This window comes from Triturus cristatus, chromosome 3_2 (assembly GCF_964204655.1).
Source record: "Triturus cristatus chromosome 3_2, aTriCri1.1, whole genome shotgun sequence".
NCBI classification, from domain to species: domain Eukaryota; kingdom Metazoa; phylum Chordata; class Amphibia; order Caudata; family Salamandridae; genus Triturus; species Triturus cristatus.
Window position 1 is genome coordinate 873,205,067 of NC_140584.1, and position 20,552 is coordinate 873,225,618.

The following is a 20,552-nucleotide window of genomic DNA, read 5'->3' on the forward strand; positions in this document are numbered from 1 at the left end:
TATCTGGTTAAATATTGAGGGGCTCTCTGTATACCCCTGTGGGATTCGGCACCATGCCAAGATACGTGCGCCAAACCGGAACGCAAAAATCTGCAGACTGTCAGGATGCAATGGAATGGAAAAGAAAGCATGACACAGATCAATTACTGTGTACCATTCTGTGTCATGAGGAATCTGATACAAGATTACAGATGGATTTGGTACGATGGAACAACATGATACAACTATTTAATTTACCTTTCTCAGATCTTATACTATTCTAAAAGTTCCATTAGGCTTTTTCAGACCCATAATTGGCGAATTACATGGACTACTCATTATTTCTTTCAAAATTCCTTGCTTAATCATTTTCTCTATTATAGATGTTACTCCAGTAATTATCTCGGGTGTCAATTTATACTGTGGAATATTTGGGTAACTTACTCCTTCCTTTACAGCTATTTTTTCGGGATCTACATTTTTCATCAAACCCACATCTTCACCTGTGAAATCCCAGACCTCTGTTTTTACTGTCTTTTTCAATTCTTGAGGCAATTCCTCAGGGTCAAATACAGCAAATGCCTCAGTAACTTCAGATTCCATATTAGCTATTGTCATTTTGTACAACACATACTCATCAGGTGTTTCGAAAGGCTATTCCATTAGAAATACAGAATATTGTGCAATTCAACTTACACAGCAAATCTCTCTCTAACAAATTTACAGGGCTTGAATCGCACACGACAAAGCAGTGCATTTCAGAAAATGTCCCTATGTTAACTTTAACTGGTTCAGTGAGATACTTTTTTTATCTGTCTGTTGGATACTCCAACTACTTGGATCGTTTCATCCGAGAGAGGAAGATTTTTAACATCAGCTGACCTAACAGTTGAACGAGTAGCACAAGTATCTACCAGGAGAGTAATGTTTTCGTCATTTACCTTTCCATCCACAAAAGGTCCTATCTGGTCTACTTCTAGAGTTGCGCCAAGTACGCACTCCTCTTCCTCCCCTCGGCACCGTCAATAGCTTTCTTCTGACTCACTCTCATCGCGTTGTAGTCAATACTGCGAAACAGCACTAGCGCGCGGCAACTTAGTTACCTGTTCTTCGTTGTAGAATCCTGTCTCATTACTGTATTTCTGAGGATTTATGCTCTGTGGAAAAGGAGGTTTTGGCGCCTGATTCTGTTGGGCAACAACCTGCTGCTGTCGCTGCGGTTGACAACTCACCTCGTTCTGCACCTGTGAATTCAATGATGCATTATCACCATTAGCACTTATGGGAAATTTACACTCGGTTTTCCAATACCCTATTCTTCCGCAATTAGGACATGGCTATTTCTTTTTAGCTACATCTATATTAAACTGTCCTTTTCCTTTCCCAAAATTGGGTTTTTGTCTCATGCTTGTTCCATTTGCTTGTTCCATTAATTGAGCTTTCTGTCTTTCTGCCACCTTTACTTGAGCCCACATGGCTTTTTCTTTTAATTTACGCTGCTTTGCTTCAATTTCATCGCTAAAATATTTTGCATGTCTCAGTACTTCATCTATGTTTTTTATTCTGCCAGTCCACTGTATGTTGTTTAATCATTTCACTTACTTCCGGTCGCAGCCCATACACAAATCGATATACAAAATGACTCAAATCTTTTTCACTCAAATTTTCATCACCACTAAACTGCTTAAAAGCAAGAATCAACCGCTCATAATATGCATGTACAGATTCCTTAGCTTCCTGATGAGTTCTATCGATTTTTACCCAATCAGTTTCTTTAGGAGGTATTTTTTTTTTCAGAAAGATGATTACATGTTCGTATTTTCACATTACTTCTGGATCAGGGGCACCTGTTTTTGCATCTCTAGGGTATTCTTGTGTATGCCAACTTATGGTTATCTTACATTCTGCCCATAAATCTGCTGGTACAATTATATCGAATAGGCTATTCAAATCAATCCATAATACTTTGGATAATTTCACAAACCTGTCTACTTGCCGATACCACACGACCGGCTTCTCGCGCAGTCGAGGGAAATCATTGGTAAATGATCAAATATCTTGTCTGGTCCAAGGGACATGTACATAGCCTCTGCCTGGAATCTCCCTCATGGGACACTCAGTTACCACCTTTTCTTTTTCCCTTACTGGGAAGGCTGCAAATGTCTTGTCTGTTGCATCATCTCGTTTCCGGAACCACCTACTTTTCCATTTATCTACATCTCCCCATTTTCTCAGCAAAATGATTAAATCTTTAATATGAGTTGTTCGTCCTGTAGTATTTAGATTCTCAATATCCTTTTCAGAAAAGTATACTCTGTATGGTTTTTGTAAAGACTTTACCTTTTGAAAGTCGATACCCATTTCATTTGCTACTTCTTCTAGTCTCTCATGTAAATTTCTTGCTCTCCATGTTATACTCTTACATAGAAACAATAACTCCTCATCCTGATATGCTTTTAATTTTTCCTTGGGGATTGTCCCTACTATTAATTCTTCTAAGACAATTTTTAACTTGGCCACATCTAAAGGTTGTGGTTCTGCATCTTTCCGCTGTAAGCTCCTCAACCATTCACTTAGTTCTTCTGAAGTAGGACCTACGGGATTTTGCTCATTCCTGTTTTGTTCTAAACCTTTTGGTGACCCTGGTACTGAATCTGTAGTCATTATTATTCTATCGACCAGACTCTGATTTACTGTCAAATTTTTAGGCATACTTTCCTCCGAAATACCTACTGTTTGTCTCCATGAATTCTCGTTTGAACCCTTTCTTTGCATTTCGGTTTGTTTATTACTATTATAAGGAATCGTCAGACAATGCTCACTATCCTTTTGTTTATCGAAGATGGGCATTACAGGTCCTATAGTTACAGGAACAGTTACAGCTTCCAAGTTTTTAGTTAGTTCCCTAATCTTTTCAGTTAACTCCAAGGTTGTCTTTGCAAATTCAGCTGAATTTTCATTAGCCATTTTACCAGGTTGTGTTTTTTCTGTTTCTCTAAAGGGATTATTTCTTCCTCCCTCATGTGGTATTGATTCAAACTTTATATTTCGTGGTGTTTCTTTTACTGGGGAACTTGTTGTCAACCATGTGGAATCTGATTGATTCGGGGATGGATTTTTATAAAAACATGTAATCAAGAACATCATCCTCCGACTCATGCACACCGTACCCTCCTAATTCTGTATTATTTCTTTTTCCCGTACATTTTCTACTGCTAATCTCTTCAGCATTTCTTACAGGGAACAAACCATCAGTCATATTTGCACTTCGCCATCTCCTCATTCTGTCATCATGATTCTCCTGTCCATATGACCTACCAAACATATACTAGTACCTTCCGCCACTTTGCTGCCGTTCTCTGTCATGCATCTCGTCTTCCCATTCTGTCAATGCTTCAAACTGAGTAGGTCTAGGTCTCAGTTCTAGATTCATCATTCTTTCTCTCAAGTTTCTCAAAACCGCTAAATTAAATGAACCATGTCCTGGAAAAGCCAAAACTCCATCATCTTTTGTATACTTTGCCCAATTGTCAAACCAAATACATGTATGATAGCCATATTTTGCAACCATGAAAGATGCGGGCGTTTTCGGTGGAGGAAGCAATTGTCCCTCTCTAGTCACAATCGGTTTGTCCTTTTTAAATAGACTCTTGATCTTTCCAAACCAAGACTTTTTCTCTTTTTCTGGTGGATCGTAATACATCATTTTGTCTATTCCGTGTATCGCTAGATTTCTCCTACGACTATCCTGTTGTCTTATCCAATCGTAGCGCGACTCACACTAACGCACCAATCCGGAGCGTCTATGTCACCTTTGCAAATCTCCAATCCCAGCACGACTCACACTAACGCACCAATCCGGAGCGTCTACGTCACCCTGTAATTCTCCACTCCTTGCGCGGCGTACACTAACGCACTAATCAGGAGCGTCTACGTTTCTTACTGACTGGCCAATCCCAGTGCAGTCTTTCTGACGTCAGCTTTTCTCGCTACTCCTGCTTCTGCTGACCCCTACTTTACAAAATTTATCGGCGAACTTTCTTACATTATTTCTGACTCACAAATTGGTTAGTAACAACATAAAAACGCCACCATTATCTGTTTCGCTAACAAAAGTATAGTCTTGACCTTTTTTACAAGAATTCCGTCTTTCCCGAGAGCAGCGAAATCTGCCCTACTACGGAATCATTACATCCGTTGATAAAGTAGCACTTCCCTCTACCTTACCCTTCTAGCAAGCATTAGCTAACCGTTTCTCTAGAAATAAAACACCTGTTGGAGATCCAATGCTCCTGAGAATTAAAACCAGAGTTTCACAATTAACCTGAATACTATTTCATTTACACACATTCATATGGAAAATGTTGTTCATTCACACAGAATCCTGTCTTTCCTGAGAGCAGCGAACAATCTGCCCTACTACAGAATGATTACATTTGTTAATAAAGTAGCACTTCCCTCTACTTTATCCTTCTAACAAGCTTAGGGAACACCTATTACCTTTCCAGTGATAAGTGTAATCAGAGTGCCTTTTGGACTCCTGGTACTTAAGACCATAATTTCACAGGTGGCCTTCGCTACCCATACACTTCTTTCACACAGAGAATATCCCTAACAGTAACACACGACGATGTTACCAATCGAACCCAGACAATGCGTCGTGCAACTCCAATCGTTACACGTTTCCCCGTGTACCTACAGGGCACAATAATTCTGTCTTTCCCGAGAGCAGCGAACAATCTGCCCTACTACGGAATCATTACAAACTTCCGACTTCCTACATCCCAGAAGACGTCAAACACAGAACTCAACGCGACTCAACATAGTGTTAATACATAAACCAATACTCATCCAAACATCAGCAATCAATAATCAATAAGCAAAATTGGAAATCAATAAGCAATAATAAAATCTATAAACAATAATCACCAAACGAATGCAATAAAACCATCATACTGCTACCAGAAAAACTGATCCAGCGCAAGACAGGGGTGAAAGAGCTAAATTATATATATACACTTGTCCTCCCTACATTGCAGACCCGTCGTCACACTAACTAATTTACACACGCATTCATTGGTGGGGCCGATAACACCAACACTCGCACATTTCACTCACAGGTCTGCACACAGGAGGAATGAATGATTCAAGCACTGGACATGTGGGGGAATACCTTAAAACCTAAAGGAAAGAAAAGTTATTTTACAGAATATACATTAACATTCGTCACCTATAGATTCCTAATCCCAAACATCAAGGCACTCCGCCCACTTCGTCGACGCACCAATTAGTTGGATTGGTTGATGGTGATTTAGAACCAGCTAAAACACATTTAAGACTCAGAATCTTTTATTCTCTAAAAACCAAAATTAATCAATACTCGTTTATCAAGATTTTAGTTGCAATTTAATATTAGCATTTGTTTCATCAAAAGTTTAGAAATTTTAGATCAATTGATTTCAAATCCCAGGTCATTATATTTACCTATTCTGGCTATCTGGATTTTCTCAATTTCTTTTGGCTCTGCAAAATCGAATTAGCCATTAAATTGTCCCAATAAAGCAGGGCAAAGCTCATAGTCCTAAAGTCCTTTGCTCAGCACGTTACAGTCCCAAAAATCGCCAAAGGACCAGAAGTCGTGCCAGCATCAGTCATCGCCTGTAGGGTCATAGAGGGTGTGCAGTCATAGTAACCGCTGAATGTCTAACCCCTCCCTATTCTACTACTCTTTTATAATTAATTTCGGGATAACATGAAACATTTTTAGGCGGAGAACGTCAGTGAGTGGCTAATCAAAAACATCCGATTTTTGTCCATCAGGTTTCACATGGATTTTGCCGACTCACTTCCGGAGATGACATAGTTCTGGTGTTGCAAAGTTTTGATTTTTACTTGTATGATTCTGTTGTTCATTTATACCAGTTTCTAGTGTCCGGAGTCTTGGCAGTCCACCAATATCCTATCCTTGACTGAGGACGGGGTGTGCAAAGGTTGTTAGGAAGTTCACTGAGCCATCGGAGTCTGCGCAGTAGACTTCGCACTCACGAGACGGTGGCCACTTCTGAACTCCATGATGGGCGCCATTTTCTAGGTAAGTCCAAATGCTAATTTAAGCGAAACAAACACAAAAGAATAATTAATACAAAAAAAATGAAGATTCTAATGTTAACCCCTCACTAATCCCTTTATGTATGAGTGTTTTCCTAGAAGATAGCGACATTTAAAGCAATATATTCACCTTTACGGTCCTCCACGAAGATGCAGATGTTACAAAAGCAACATATATCATGCGATATCTAATTACCACAAATACTAAAATTTATATGCGCACGTATTTTAGTTATTAAAGTTATTTTGCCATGCAAATAGCAAGTTTCCACGTGTAATTTGTGTATGCAAATGGTTAGATTAATATATCACAGCACACAATTAGTAAATTATAATAAGTAGGTTATTCAACTAGTACTTTCATGCAAAATAGAGGAGGTATACACAATTTTGCTCTACCTGCTCCATCAATGGCGAACCATTGCGTTTAGAAACTAAAGAGGTATAGCCCCAGAAGATCTCTAAACATTTCCTCTCTTGGCCAGCTCCAAGTGAAAGTCCACATATACACGGTCCAAACCAAACTTACCTTAACGCCGCCATCGCCAAGAGTCCGTACAGACCACACGGTTGTGCCGCCACCGCCAAGAGTCATCGCCAGCCAGATCCCGCGCCGCCGCAGAACGGGACTACGAATCCCGGCAGCACTTGCGGCGGCGCACAGCACGCACGCATCAACGGCGCCAGGAGGCGCATAAAATCAGCGTAAGGCCGGCGGAGCGGGGGGAACCAAACTTACCTTAACGCCGCCATCGCCAAGAGTCCGTACAGACCACACGGTTGTGCCGCCACCGCCAAGAGTCATCGCCAGCCAGATCCCGCGCCGCCGCAGAACGGGACTACGAATCCCGGCAGCACTTGCGGCGGCGCACAGCACGCACGCATCAACGGCGCCAGGAGGCGCATAAAATCAGCGTAAGGCCGGCGGAGCGGGGGGAACCAAACTTACCTTAACGCCGCCATCGCCAAGAGTCCGTACAGACCACACGGTTGTGCCGCCACCGCCAAGAGTCATCGCCAGCCAGATCCCGCGCCGCCGCAGAACGGTACTACGAATCCCGGCAGCACTTGCGGCGGCGCACAGCACGCACGCATCAACGGCGCCAGGAGGCGCATAAAATCAGCGTAAGGCCCGCTTCGCGGGACGCGAGCGGGACGCCCGGGGCGAAGCCCGGGCAAAGGGCGGGCCCTCTACGGCCCTCATCGGCAGGAAGAGGCAGGGGCAGGGCCATACACGCTGCAGGAGTCAAATCGGACATCAGTGCACAAGTAAGTTGAGCCTATAGAAGTCCCCACATTTTTTATTTTTTTTTTTTGCACGAACTGCGGTTACATGATAAGTCATGCCTAAAAAGGTTGTTACAGTCCAACACAACAAGATGAACAATTACTTGGTTCAGACTGTACAGAAGATCAATACGCAAAGGAGGGAGTCATTGGGGCTAAGCCAATCACCGGATTTGCTGTGTTTGTCCCCACCCACTTTCGCCACTATTTCGTCTGATGAAATTAACACACAAGATGTTTTTAGTGCAACCACGTCCGCAGACACTGTTTTCCAAGTCATACCTGATATCCCGGACAATGTAACCCCGGCTTCAGAAGACTCGTTTATTGAGGGTAATATAAATGATTTGAATGACATTAATTCTGACCAAGATGCACAGTCTCAGACGTCCCAGGTGCTTACTCTTGATCTAACTCCTACAGCTCATGAAGTTAGACCCAAACGTCAATGCACTAAGATCCCTCCAAAGCGGGGCGGTCTACGTTCTGGGGCTAAATGGAAGAGGGTTAATACCTCAAAGTGTATACAAATGAATCACGCTGAGGATCCTTCTATTTGTTCTATTGAAGAAGCCCTTTTTGACAAAATTGCGGATTTTATTGAGACTAAAATTAATTCCATTATCAAACCCCTCATATCCAAGATTGATAAATTACAAGCAGAGGTTAAGAAGCTGGGTGGTTATCAAAATACAGTTGCAAGCAGCATTGAAAATTTAACCACGCTAGTCACTCTTCTGAACAGTAACCATGGGGAAGCCGCTGACGGAACTACTTCGGGTGTTGGAAAGGGAACAGAGCCTTCTGGGGAGAATCCATCGACACTGATTCCCAACGCCGTTGTTGGGAGCTCTACGCTTCAGTGCCCCCCAGTAAATCCAATCCCCGCGGCGAATGTTCCCCATATGCAAACATTACAACCCCATACTTCTACATCGGATCCCCTGCAATTTATCGTTGAAGCCACACCCGTGGTGCTAGTCCTTGCAAATGTCCCTCCATTAGAAAGAGGCACGGTGGAAAGTTCTAACTCACTGTGTAGCAAAGCCCTACATTGGTTAACCAGTAATATGCGGCTAGCTCCAGGAGGACAGCAACATCTCGCAAGTGTAATCAAATCAGCAACTAGGGTTTCTTGGCTGGGAAACCGGCCAAAAAAATTCAAAGGTGATTGTGTGGCTGTGAGCTTTTCAAATCAACATGTTCTTCCTAATATTCTTGCAAATATTCTCCCCCCTCAACGAAGACAAGGTACTGTGGTTCCCCTTACTTTGAAATTCTTTTATGGGGAACAGCAGAACGTATCAATCCCAAGGACTCCTGCTCTAGGATGGAATACAAATTGGGATCTTCACTCTAGATGGGGACAAGATATAAGGAATAATGCACCAGTCCACCGACAACAACCCTTTGTATTTAACCCTGTTACACAACCTTTAGAACTGTTTAACCGTTTTGCGCCACTATCTTTTATGGATCAAAACGATTGACTTTTGCCAAGTCAAACTATTGATGTCGAGGGACCACATCCGGCTCCCGTTTTATCACTTCAGTTTTCTGCAGGCAATAGGGCCTATAGGGCCTGTAGAATTATGAGCTGGAACATTGCTGGGCTTAGAACCAAATTTAAAGACAAAATGTGGTTGGACAAAATCAGGAGTTATGACATCCTTGCTTTCCAGGAAACTTGGGAAACGCTAGAGTGTTTGGCTTTAGATGGCTATTCTCACTTTTCAGTACCTGCAGTTCCCAGTAAAGCAGGAAGAGCTAAGGGTGGGTTAGCTGTGTATATTTCTCTTGACGTTAAAGGGAAACCTAGATACATCCAGTCTAAATCCAAAAATTGTTTAATGGTTGAATTGACTTTATCAAATTGTAACCCTATTTTATTTGTTAATTTTTATAATTCTCCGACCAGTCAATTTTCTAACGAGCATTTGTTATCCTTAGAGGATTTCTTATCTACTCATATTGAGAATAGCTGTTTCGAGTATGAGGTAATCCTTATGGGAGATTTTAATATCCATCCTTGCCTGGCAGGTTGTCAGAGGGAAACTGAGATACTTCCTTTTTATCCTTCATCTCCGCATTTTGAACACACTCCAAGCGGAGAGATATTGGAATCATTTTTGGCTACCCTCAACCTTTATGAATTTTGTACCTGCTCAAATGATTTGAGGCTACCAACATATGTGGGCCATGATTCTGGTACAATTATTGATTACATTTTTGTTTCTTTAAGTATTCTACCTAAAACATTTGCTTATATGGTAGAAACTTCTGTTTTTAGTGATCACAATCCTGTGATTTTAGAGGTTTTAGCATATGGAGTCCTGGAAAATAGGAAGATTGACACATTGTGTGCGACAGGTCTTGCGCTAAAAGATCAAAATCGTAGACTGAAATGGGACCAAGTTATCCCAACATCCTTTTTACAGGAGACATTGGCCAAAGTTGCTGATGAAATTGCTATTTGTTTAGATAACGAAAACCCGAGTGCCAAAATGGTGGATGCCTTTGGTGTCATATGTCATCAAGTTAATTCAGATTTGACTGTAAAGGCAAAGTTAAACAAACCAATGGGCCCTAGATGGTTTGATACAAGCTGTTCTAGGGCCCATTCAGCCCTTCTTAAGGCCTTAAAGTGTAAACCCAGAGACAGAGTACTGATAGCAGCATTGAGGAAACAATATAATTTTGCTATTAGGAAGAGGAAATCTGAGATGAAAAGTGAGGCTTGGAATGATTTGTTACTGCCCGAGACACAGAAAGATAGTGCTAAATTTTGGGCAGTCATAAATCACCCATATTTCGTGGGACTAGATAATCAAAGAGCTGACTGTATTATCCCAGACGAACAGTGGGTGTCACATTTTAGTAACATTTATAGTCAAACTCACACTACAATAGATTATGAAACAACAGTATTAAAACCATTGACTCATATTCCTCCTTTTACTCAGGAAGAGGTGATACTTGCAATAAAAGACACACTTTGCAAAAAGGCACCGGGGCCAGACGGGGTCCCTGCGGACTTCTTTAAGAGCGCTCCTCAACTTAGCTCAAAAATTTTAACTAATATTTTTAATGTAACAAGGGAATTTATTTTTCCCCCCAGTTGGGCAATTTCGACCATTGTGCCAATCTTCAAGAAAGGACAGAGGACAGACCCGGCCTGTTACAGGCCTATCTCTCTTATTGATTCGAGTGTCAAAATCCTGGGGAGAGTCCTGTTAGGCAGATTGTCCACGATTTTAGAAAGTAAGGGTATTTTATCTAATGCACAATACGGCTTTAGAGCCAACAGAGGAACTTTAGATCAGTGCCTAAACCTAGAGCTAATTATAAACAAATATGTAGTCGCTAGGGGTGGTTCACTGTACATGGCCTTTATGGACCTCTCCTCAGCTTTTGACCTGGTTAACAGGTCAAGGCTGTGGGGGATCCTTTTGGGCATGGGCCTTGACCCACCTCTAGTCGATTACTTAGCCGAGCTACATAAGGATCTCATGACTTCAGTTAGAGTCACTAGGGAAGGAAGATGCACCTGCCTCTTTAAGTCTGAGAGGGGGGTTAGGCAAGGGTGCATACTCGCCCCCCTCCTCTTTACCCTATATATTAATGACCTTGAGGCAGTAATGAGAACATCACATAGTGATATTCCGCGCGCAGGGGAGACAAAGATACCTGTCCTCCTGTACGCGGACGATGCTGTTCTTCTTGCACGCTCTGGAGTTGCATTGAATAAACTCCTTTTATCTTTTGGAGCTTTTATGGCATCTTTGGACATGAAAATTAATACAGAAAAATCACATGTAATGATCGCTGGACAAGCAGGTAGAAAAAAAAAGATGCTAACATTTTATTGCGTGGGGAAGGAGGTTAAGAGAGTTCCTTCTTTCCCATATTTAGGAGTGACTTTTGACGAAAAGGGCACCTGGGGCCCCCAGCTTCTGGTTAAAAGTAGCGCTGTTGCTAGAGCGACCGCTGGGTTGTTGGGTTTTGCCAAAAAACTGGGCGTTCGTCCTATGGAAAGCATAATTAAAGTTTATAAAGCAAAATGCTTGTCAGTCGCCCAGTATGGCTCTATTATTTGGGGATATATTAATTCTACTAAAATACAGAATGTAGAAAATAAATTTTTAAGATCTCTCCTTTCTGTTCCCCAATCAACCCCGATATTTGCACTACATACAGAGGTAGGCTTGGGCTACATATCTGATACTTTAAAATTAGCCCCAGTGATTGGTTGGCTAAAAACCTGGCTTAACCAGGAGCTCACATTAAATCACATCATTTTAAAAGACTGTTTAGCCCTGGACAGAGCACTTAAAATCCCATGGTTAAGATACGTGAGAACTCAGCTGTCCCTAGCAGGCCGTCCGGAGCTCTTCTCATCTCCAGATGAAATAACTCACGAAGATTTAAAATTAGTTAAAAACACCCTGTTAAATCTATATGCTATGGAAAGGGAAGCACAAGAGCTAAAAAAACCCATGGTAAGGAAACATTATTTGCTTACCTCTGTTCCTGGAATGGAACCATACCTTCTTTGGGTAACAAATCCTTACCATCGTTTTCTCTTAACGAGATTTCGTTTCGACTTAATTCACTTCATATTGGGTAATTTTGGAACTTGGGCCAGACCTGATGACGCTGAACCATGCGATTGCGATTGTTTCTCAGTTCAGGACACGATGCATTTTATTATGTTTTGCGGTCATTATACTGAGATTAGAAAAAGATACTTGCTCCCTATTTTACGTACTCAGGGCTTTATTCAGGTAAAACCAGCCCTGTTGTTTTTGCAACTTCTTCCTAATACAAAAGTAGCCTTTGCTGTCGCTAGTTTTCTAGTGGCAGGAGCACGTCTAAATAAGTTCCAAATAAGGCACAGGCACTTTATCTCAGAAAAATGAATTTCCTCTCTTTTTTAATCAACCCTTCTTTTTTATCCTTTTTCAAATATTTATGTATGTTTTATTGTATAAATGTAATGTTTCTTTTTGATAATTGTATGCAAATTTAATGATCTGATGAAATGTTGTTATGTACTTTTGCTCGATCTTTTATGATTTTTAATAATCGAATAAAGATAATTGACTGACTGACTGACTGACTACTCTATTCACAGCTCATCCTCAGGACTGGAACACTTCCTTCCATCTCAGCCAGGAAGCATAAGGGAGATGCCATCCTCGCGTGTCCAGTAAGCTTCTAAATATGCCTCTCCTGACAACACCAAAAGCACAATACATGTCCAAGGATCCATCCATACCCCTGAAGCCTGTTGAACCCGCAGCGCAGTTCTGTTTCCCCCAAAGTCTGGTAGGGGAGGACATAATAAACCAAGATGGAGGTGTAAGGCAGGCAGACACCTCTAACTTACTTCCTTGTGGCCCTGTCTCTCTTCAATTGAGACAGACAATTAACAGAAGGATGCAGGAAATGCCAGACCAGCTATGGCGCCCCATATAGGATGGACAGAGCTTATATTTTCAGCACTCTTGGGAAGTGGAGGTAATGCTGGGAAATGCAGGACATGTATGAAGGTAGAAGTAGGACAGACTAATATTTAAATTGTAGTGCAAATGCGGCGGTGGTAGCATGACGAGCATCCTGATGCAGGATCCCCGGATACAGCGGAGGGGGTGGCGACGTAGATGAGGAGGCCTGAGGCAGCATTTTGTGCTGGACACGTGAGGCGGTTGACCCCTTTGTAGTATGTTGACCAGCATAACCAAGTGTTTCATGGACTGTCTTGGGCGGCAGGGTGGGGGCATGGGGCTAGAGTGTGGTTTATTTCATTGTATTTCGTTTGTTGTATTCCTGGACGGTGACGTCATTGGCTCCTCTGCCAGTTTGCATGCTGCAGGTCCTCTTGCTGCCTGTTGTGATCACATTGCATGTTCCCTATTGCACTTCTGTACAGGTACTGGCTGCCACTCTCGCATTAGTATATACACAGTTTCCACCTAGTATGGCGCTGCAAGGGACCGTATGCTCTGTATGACACTGGGACTCTCTGGTACTTCGCGGGCTGTATTTGTATATGGACATGCGCTGCCTTCTTTCACTGGTCAGTCGTCTGATTAACCTCGTTTGAAACTTAATAAAACGGAGTCAGACAAACAAAAACATGAAGTCACACAGGTATGGAAGGCAGAAAGGGGTGGGGGGGATCACTTTGTAAACTGACGTGAGTAAGAAGATTAAAAAAAAACATCAGGACCAGAGAGACATCGACCAACAAACGACAGGAGAGCTGCGAGGAAGTAATGAGCTCCGCGCGCTCTGTTATCACTCAGTAGGTGGTGGTACTCATTTCATGGATCCTGATGAAAGGCTGAGACGATCTTGCCCGACCTCCACTCAGGACTTGCTACATGCTACACACATGTATGACGCCAGGGTTCAGCCAGGTTTGAATGGACCAATCCAAGACTTCCAAAACAGGTGTCCATCGTTTAAAAAGCACAGGTTGTGTCATGACACAGGACTTCTTTCTAGGGAAACCAAGCGCGTATTACACGCCCTCGCCCCTCCTTCCGCAAAGAGCTATAAATACCGCCAGCTGCTGAGGCTGCTAAACTACAAGGCATCGTTCATATAATTAAATATCCTGCAGGAATAATGAAGAGTCTGATTAAATATAGATTGCAGTTCCAATTACCGCACATACGTCTGCACCTGGGATGTTTCCAGACTTGAAAAGAACAGGTTGCATTTCATCTGCGCGCTGGCTATCAAAGGATGGAGCCGTGCCATTCGCCAAGGAGGGGCAGCTATGTCATGTTACCCCATGGCAGTTATGCTCACATTTGCGTCGACGTGACTAGTCTTTACGTCTGTGCGCTTGCCCGTGCGTCAGAGTTATCGGAACAGAGGCCCTGGTGCGGACTTGATTAGTGATATTGTTTACATATATGGTGGTAGGACCCGCTGTGACAGACATCTTCCTGATGTACACGCGTTTAAATGGCGCCCAAGTACAGGTAACTAATCAGCGAGAAACAGTCCGGACGTGTTCCATTTCTTCCTATATTCGTAGCTTCGGTTTTGTTGAGTTATTTTACAGTCAATGTACCCAGAGATCTCAAATTGAGGTCAGGTGCGAGTGAGTAGCTTAGCCAGAGCGTTCGCTTGTATTTCTGCTGGTTCAATGTATAATTGGAAAAGGAAAACTCGAAGTAACAGAATACAAAGCAAACCAGGACTGAAGGTAGGTAGCGTTTCAGGATTCAATTTGACACCTCTACTCTAGGCTTCTTCTATATACCTTCGTCCCTTCTTCAATGTGTACAGCCACCTGTCAGTCACTTGATGGTGTGTGAAGGTTTATAGCAGCGGGGTAGCCAAGCACTGCTCAACTGCTGTTACCAATACCCAGTTCGGTGGTGCTCAGTTTAATAGCTTTGGAAGGATGAATGCTTGAGTAGACTATATCCGTCTACCCACAGACCTCTGCAGCAGTTATCCTGACCCACCAAGCTACAGTAGGACACATCATTTAAAAAGAAAGCCTATAAATAGAGTACAAGGGTGGCTTCGCCGCCTCTGGTACATACTAGGTACGGGAAGAATCACCCTTACTGCGCAGTGTGTTTCATATGATGAGCTCTGGAGCCCTTTTATTACTCTACTATCCTCCGAATATCGAGAACTTACCCGCCCAAATATCTTCGTCTTCTTCGTTTGACAGATACTCTGTCTACTTCATCCTCCGAGGTTGACAAATGAGATACAATGGATATACTGCACGATCATATCGCTTACAACACTGGATATCACCTGGTCCCGGGGGTAGTTGGGGGATCTGTTATCAATTTCCTTTTTTGTATTGCATAATATAATGGAGCTATGTTTGCTCCAGGCTGTTATCGATGAGCTGGCAAAAAAAGTAGGCAGGTAGGGAGTATTATGAGCAGAGGTGCCAGCCTTGATGGTAGAAGTCTAGCTAGAATTAAGATGTAAAGTTATTTGTTTAGGAAGATTTGTCCAATTCCCAGTAGAGGAGAAAAGAATCAAAGGCAAGGGAGAGGTCAAGGATAGGCATTCTGGTTCTCCATTTGATTTCATTGCAGTGTTTAAATCATCCCGTGTGGACATCAGTGCTACTTTTGTGCCACAGCCATACCAGAATCTGTTTTCATAATCTGAAAGAAGGTTACTTTCTTAGATGAATGTAGATATTTGTCTTGAAGCCGATCTTCCAATCTTTTTGGCTAGAAACAATTGGTTATTGACCAGAAGTTCGAAGGAGCCTTTGTTTTAAGGCCTCTTTGTTTTAGGGAGTTCTTTTGGGAGTGGACCTTTAGCCAAGGAGTTGTTGATATTTCTGGAAGGATTGGCTGCAGAGCTATTAATAAGGATATTCTTGCAAATATGAACAGGACATGGGTCTGCTGGTGATCGTGCTGGCCTACAAGCTTTTGCAGACTTGATGGAATCCTGAGTGGTCACGAGGCTAAAGGTGAGCAACTGTGGTTATTTTCATGATTTGTTTTCTAATCAACTGCACAACACTGCCGGAATTGTGTGATTGTGCAATGATTGAGCAATGGAGAGGGAAGCAGGGGGTCTAAAATGATTTGGAGGGTGCAGAGGAATGCCCGTGTGCCAGACCCACAGCAAGGGCAAGTGGCAAGGCCTTCGACTGTGCTGCCAAGACATCCGGATGCCCAGAGTTACTGCCACTTCAGGTACTGTGGTTGGAGGAGCCTTTTTCCAGTGAATTCTTCTAGCAGGGCTGTTTTTGTGAACTTGAGGCGCATCTCAGCTCTCCCTATTCAGATCTCCTGTCTCATGTAAAGGTCTCTTGACCACTGTCTACTCTTCAGGCCACAGGTCAGCTTTCCAGGACAGAGGGCAGGTTACTTTGAAGCAAGGCATGCATCCACTGTCATGGCGTTCCTGGCTCCAGGTCAGGGTTTCCTGCTACCTACTCCTGGGTTGTTCTTCAGAAGAAAATAAAATTAAACATCCATGCTGCTCACCATATAAAGGTAGGGCAGGGGTTATTCCTGTGGGTGTGTTTGTACAGACATGGGCAATTATTGGAAAGAATATGTATTTAGTTCAGTTGTTACACACTGAGGCAGACATATGTATCAGTTTAGTATCCATGCAATGACACATTTGATGGAGTCTACATGTATGGAGTGAACAAACCATAAGTGAGCTCATATTAATTTAGGAAAAATATAATGTTGCATGAATATGCTCTACTAGAAAGGATACATATTCTGACAGGACAATTGTGCACTGCCTTGCTGTTTGTAGTCATTGTCATCTACTTACTAAGATTTCAATGAACCAAAGGCAGAATGGGTGCAGATAGGAACCGTGCAAGATTATTGGCAAAAATTGAAAACAATGTGATTTTGAAAAGTGGATTGTAATAAAACCACTGCTTCTGTATAATGACTAATACTCTGCAAACAGTGACTGAGTTCAGTCCCTTAAAAAACGTAATGATGAGGCAGTCTGACTTGGGAAGACTTCTTTACTATGTGGTAATAGTATTGACTAATAGTAATCCTATTGGCGAATATAGGTTTTCATTAAAGATATTCCCTCATTCAAAATGGCTGTGTCATCCACATTAATGCTGCAAAGTTGCATGTGCAGGATTTTCCTTCTCCCTTCACATTTCTGCTATGAAGAATAAGCAATTGGTTCTGCCCTTCCATCCCAATACTCCAACGGACATGCCTGTTGCTGCAGCCCAAACATGCCTCATGCTGATCCTTCCGGCTGCATCAATGCTACCTGAGTTTGCTCTCCCAACTGCAGCCGCCCACACACGTGCTGCTCCCCGAAGCCATGGGAGCCAGATTCACAGATATTGGGACAGCCGGACCACATGGCTCACTTTTGACTATAAATTGGGAAAAATTACAGATAGTCAAAGGATTCCACCCCACTTTTTAAATGTAAGCAACTATAACCATTTTATGATTAGACAATGCTTTTATTTCATTATGAAATCTCTGTTACTGTCCTTTTTGCAGAAACAGTGCGCACTCAACTCTTAAACTGTCCCCTGGACACCCTGAAAATTCTGCTCACTAGTACAGACTAAAGATCTATGTAAGTGGTGGGGTGTGATACCCCTATAATACAACAAAGAGGGACCCTGAAACAATGAATGGGAGGGGAAGGTGGTCAGGGAATAATCAATACAAAAAACAGAAACCCATTCCCCCCACTGACACAATATATGTAGGCAATACGTCCATAAATTAAACTGTGTCCACAGACCAAACAAAAATAATTTTTTACATTATTTTTTCACATTTTGATTTATTTTTCTAAAATGATGCTGTACATACTACTGTAACTGTTATAGCAAAATTGCTACTGATATTCAATTAATACATATACATCAGGTACATTATAAAATGGACTTTAACACAATAGATTATATAAAAAGAAAACAATCATATGCGCAAACCCAACTGTAATAAACAGCCAAACAATGTTTAAAGTTGATTCAAACCTATCAAAACAACAGCAAAAAATACAAAATTATTGAGAAAATACAACATAACCAAGACAGTGACGCGTGTGATACCCCACATTCCATCAAGCAAAACAAGTTAACAGATTTTTTGTAGGTGGTTTAAGGGAGAGTTGGCTTCTCCCCTGAGAATTCTTTTAAACTTTTGGGGTTAAATTGGCTAAAACTTAACAGACCCTTATAGGGCATTTATGAAATATTCCAGTACTTTCATGGTGCATCAGGGAAGCCTGGCCTTTCCTGGAAGTAGATCCTGCTTTTTCAAAAGTCATAAGTCAGACATTACTTCCACTATACCAAGGTCAGCATTTTTCATGGGTGAGTCCCTTATGCCAAGGAGTACATACAATATGACAGTACCAGAAATTTACCATCGATACTTCAGCCAAAGTTATGGATACCTGTAAAAATTCTCTCCGGTATACAAGGATCAACATTTTGCCATTGACACCCCCTACAAAAAGACTGGATTACCTCAAATATCAGTTCCAACATTTTGCTATGGCTCCACCACATATTCTAAGAATTACGTGCATCATGTCAGGGTCTTCGGCTAGGTTTGGTGGCGCGTGTTTTGTGTCCCTGCAGCTGGGTATGACTGGGCTAGCAGCTTTCTCAGTTAGACTGTTCGGGTCCCCATGGTCAATGATGGTGTCTTAATACAAGCATGTCAGGGCCTGCAGCTTGCCATAGGTAACACCTCCCATCCATATTCTTTTAGTGCCCTTGTCCATAAGGCAAGAATAACCTCCAGTATGCCTGACTAGAAGCACACTTGCACTCATAACACACATACAGTCACACACAAACACATACACACAAACACATTTTCTCATACACTCATTCTAACTGTATCTCTTGCACTCTTTCATACATTTGTACTCTGTCACACTCACACACTGCCACTCACACTTCCTTTATTCAATCTGATTTTATTGTGCTAGAAAAACTTGCCCTGTTGCTTCTGCAATACCTGCCTTGACTTTTAGTAAAGCTTAATAAAAACATATTCTATATACACCATTAAAAAATAATAATATATTGCCTTATCGATGTTTGTTAAAAGTATGATGTGCATGAAGAGTGCACTTCCTTAAAATAGCTGTACAGGGATTATTTTTGGTTTCACATGTGAATCAAGCAGTTACAGCGTTGGAAACAAACTAATCCCCTTTCTAACATGTGACATCACAGCATCCAACTGATCTTATGAAATGCTTGACTTCTTTGGCAACCATGGAGTTTATCCAGTAACACGCTGCATTTTGGAGTTTTCAGACCCAACTTACAATACTAAAAAGAAAAAAAAAACGACATGTCTCGGAATGAAGTATTGGGTGAATAGAAAACCAGGACTGGCTGAAGTCCTCACACGATCCTCAATCCAACTCTATACCTCAAAGCCTCAGCCCTATTCTCCCTCCCTGTGCAATCTCACATTATCATTCCATTCTTCCCTCTTGCATCAGCCCCATTGTTGCAGATGGAATTAAGTAGGCATCTAGAACTACAGAAAGAGCAGGCATTCTGAGGTTGCCTTTGTAGGAATATGATTATAGTCATAAAAGTTTTGTAATTTTTAATTGCGCAGAGTAAGAGATGTGCTCATGTAAGTGCTGGGTTATGGGGAATAGTGTGAGTGCAGCGTGCGTGGTGCAGGTGTAGGCTGAAAAATGTGCAGATGTGTGTGTCGGTGAGCTACATGAATGCAGTGTGAGAGGAGGGCCTATGTGAGGGTTGGGTGAGAGAAGTGCATGCAGAGTGAGAGCAGGGTGGTCTGAGCAGTGTAAATGCAGGGTGAGTGGTGTGCTTGTGTATGGTGCAGTGTGAGTGGTGAGAGTGAAGGGTGATCTGTGAGAGTGACTGGTGAGTGCATGGTGAGAGGAGTTAGTGCAGGGTGATGTTGTGTCCCTATGAGTTCCGGCAGACTATTTTCCCTATGTGCAGGCAGGATGAACAGAGTCCCTGCATGAGTGCAGTCTGAAAGGTTTGTCCATGTGAGTGCAGGGTGAGTGGTGTGACTCCAGGGTAAGTGATGTGCTTCTTTGTGTGGTGTGATTACAAGATGAGTGCTGTGTCCATGTGAGTAAAGGGTGACCTGTGTGAGTGACAGGATTGCCTATGTGAGTGCACAGTAAGCGGTACAACAGTGTGAGAGTAGGGTGAGAGGAGTGACTGCAGGGTGGGTGATGTGATCATATGAGTTTGGGTGCAGATGAAAGTGCAGAGTGGGACGAATTATTGCATGGTTAGAGATGGGCTTTTGTGAGCAAGAGTGACCAGTGAGAGTGACAGGTGAGTGAAGTGTCACATGAGTGCCGGGTGAGTAGTGTGCTCGTGTGACTGCAGGGTGAGTATGGGGTGAACAGCGCAAGTGCATTGTGAGTGCAGTATGATCACTGTGAGTGCAGAGTGAGTGGTGTGCTCATGTGACCGCAGAGTAAGTGGAGGGAGAACAGTGTTAGTTCATGGTTTGTGGCACGAGTGCAGTGTGGTCACTGTGAGTGCAGGGTTAGTGGTGTGCTCGTGTGAGTGCAGGGTAAAAGGAGAATCAACGATGTGAGTGCAGGGTAACAGCGTGAGTGCATAGTGAGCAGTTTGAGGGCAGTGTGATCGCTGTGAGTGTAGGGTGATCGGTGAGAGTGAAAGGTGAGTG

At 42.5% G+C, this 20,552-nt stretch overlaps 1 protein-coding gene across 1 annotated transcript in view; it reads right to left on the reverse strand.

Moving 5' to 3' along the window:
* The window catches only part of EFCAB5 (EF-hand calcium binding domain 5), a 592,664-nt gene that overhangs the window by 469,838 nt on the left and 102,274 nt on the right, over positions 1–20,552 (reverse strand). The gene's annotated exons all lie outside the window — the stretch shown is intronic.